Source organism: Oryzias melastigma, linkage group LG2 (genome assembly GCF_002922805.2).
Source record: "Oryzias melastigma strain HK-1 linkage group LG2, ASM292280v2, whole genome shotgun sequence".
Taxonomy (NCBI): Eukaryota; Metazoa; Chordata; class Actinopteri; order Beloniformes; family Adrianichthyidae; genus Oryzias; species Oryzias melastigma.
Genome location: NC_050513.1, coordinates 11,898,370 through 11,901,093, shown reverse-complemented (window position 1 = coordinate 11,901,093; position 2,724 = coordinate 11,898,370).

Here is a 2,724-nt window from a genome sequence, read left to right as displayed (position 1 = left end):
AACTGCAACATTTGGTACTTCTAAACAATAAAAAACCTCCTCCTAGTGACATAAGCCTCCAGTGGCCGTTCGAGGAACTGTAATATTTGGTAGTTGTGAGCAGTGGAAAATGTCCCACTTCTGACACCAACCTCTAGTGGCTTTTTGAAGAACTGCAACATTTGGTACGTCTAAATCAGGGATAGGCAACTCGAGGGCTCCATACCTGCATGTTTTTCAATATACCATGCTCTGGCGTGTTCTAATTGGCTGGACATACCTGAACCAGGTAATCAGCCACGAATAGGGCTTGGATATCTGGAAACCAAGCAGACATAGTGGCCATCAAGGCCCGGAGTTGCCTATTGCTGGTCTAAATGATGGGGATCTCCTCCTTCTTACACCAACCTCCAGTGGTCATTTGAGGAACTACAACATTTGATACTTTTGGGTTATGGGAAACTTCTGACACCTGCCTTTAGAGAAAATTTGAGGAATTGCAACATTTAGTACTTCTTAATACTGGAAAATGTGTCTCTTCTGACACCAGCCTCTAGTGACTGTTTGAGGAACTGCAACATTTAGTCATTTTAAATATTGATAAACCTCTCCTTTGTAGCACCAGCCTCCAGTGGCTATATGAGGAATTGGAATATTTGGTACGTCTGGGTAGTGGGAAACTTTTGACACCAGCCGCCGGTGGCCATGTGAAGTACTGCAACATTTAGTACTTCTAAATACTGGGAAACTTGTCCCTTCAGAAACCAGCCACTAATGACTATTTGAAGACTTGTAACAATTGGTACTTCTGAATATTTTTCAAACTCGTCCCTTCTGAAACTAGCCCCTAGTGGGCATTTGAAGAACTGCAACACTCTAATTAATCTAAACCTTGCCCTTGAAGCCCCAGCCTTCAGTGGCTATTTAAGGAAGTGGAACATTTGCTACTTATGAGTACTGGGAACACTATTTGAGGAATTACAACATTTAGTACTTCTAAATATTAGGAAACTCCCTTCTGACACCAACCCCTTGTGAGCATTTGTAGGACTGCCAAACACAGTACTTCTAAAAAATTGTAAACCTGGCCCTTCTGATACCAGCAACTAGTAGCTATTTGAGTAACTGGAACATGTGGTATTTCTGGGTAGTGGCAAATTAATGACACCAGCCTCCGGTGGCCATTTTAAGAACTGCAACATTTGATACTTTTAAATATTAGGAAACTTTTCCCTTTCAGACACCAACTCCTAGTGGCTATTTGAGGAATTACATTTGGTACTTTTAAATATTTGGAAATATGTCCCTTCGTACACCAGTCCCTAGTGGGCATGTGGAGAACTGCAGCACTTGGTACTTCTATATAATGGTAAACTTGTCCCTTCTGACACCAGCAACTAGTGGCCATTCAAGGAACTGCAACATTTGGTACTTGTGGTTTGCATCTTATTTGGAACCAAAAATGCGCGTTTCGAAGTTAAGGGATCGCTAAGGTGATAATTTAGGGCTTGTGGTAGCCAAGACATAGACCTAAAATTTTTCTCAAAAGCTAATAAAAATTAATCACCCATCTAACCTTTTTACTAGAAATTTTATGCAATGCCAAGTAATCATTAATAAGTTCCAAACGTTAAGTTGTGTTGCTCAATTATGCATCTTAAAAATCAATGAAAACACTTACATTAGTGATAAAAAAATGAGACAAAAGCTACAATGTTCAATAAGTTTATTCCGACTACCTGTTTTTCTTTATTGTCTGTGTGTCCATGTCCGGACATCTCACCGCACAGCTTCCGCCTCATCTCTGCAGCCCCCCAACTGTGTCTGCTGCTGGGCTGGCACAGAACTCGCCGTTGACTGCTGCTGGTTTGTCTCTTTTCTAATGAGCTTGGTGTACAGTTTCTGGCATCTGAGAAAAACAGCTACCAAGACAACCAATCTGTCGCCGTTAAAACAGACTTTTGGGCCGATGCCAAGAACCGGCGAGGTCCAAAGATGTGCTAAATGTTGTGTGGTCGTAATGCGGCTAGAAGCAAACACGAGGGGAGTTGTGTGATCTCTTATTGAGCCAGGGATGACTCTACGGTGTGTGTGTGTATAAATGTGGCGGCGGCTCTGAAGTATTGGAGCGTTATACATGACTGAGCTGCAGTGCTGTGCTGGCTGCTGGGAGCTAATAGCCCTTTTTACGGCGCTTCTCATCAACAAAAAAACTGCTTATCTATATGCGCGTTTTCACGTGCACAGCAGAAATGTCGGCCGTACCGCTTTGCTTTTCATAAAAGCAACAAACGGTAGGTTACAAACTCCAATCGGCGATGAAGGTCGACCGCTTTGTTCCCCACGAAATGTCCCAAACCTCTGGGAATTGTGGTGTCCCAGCGTCCAAACAAGTGTGCCCGGACTGGAGGAGGAGACGCCACCGGAGAGCCAAGTCCCTCTGTGCAGCATGTGTTTTAATGTTCCTCTGAGTGCTGTGATCAGCAGAGGCTGATCAAAGTGATGATGACGTGCTGAGTAGAACAAAACTGCTTTTAATGGACTGGAGGCTTCGCTGCTGTGGAGCGTTTTCGCTGGCAAACTACAGATGGGAACCGTGGAACAGTTTCAACATAAAACACACGGAAAGAAATAAACATGTCATTTTTGAAGGGATATTGAGTTAGTTTTGCAGAGAAAATGTCATATTTAGTATTAAAAATTAGCCGCAAGTACTTACTGCTAGAGGCTGATAGGCTAAAGTTG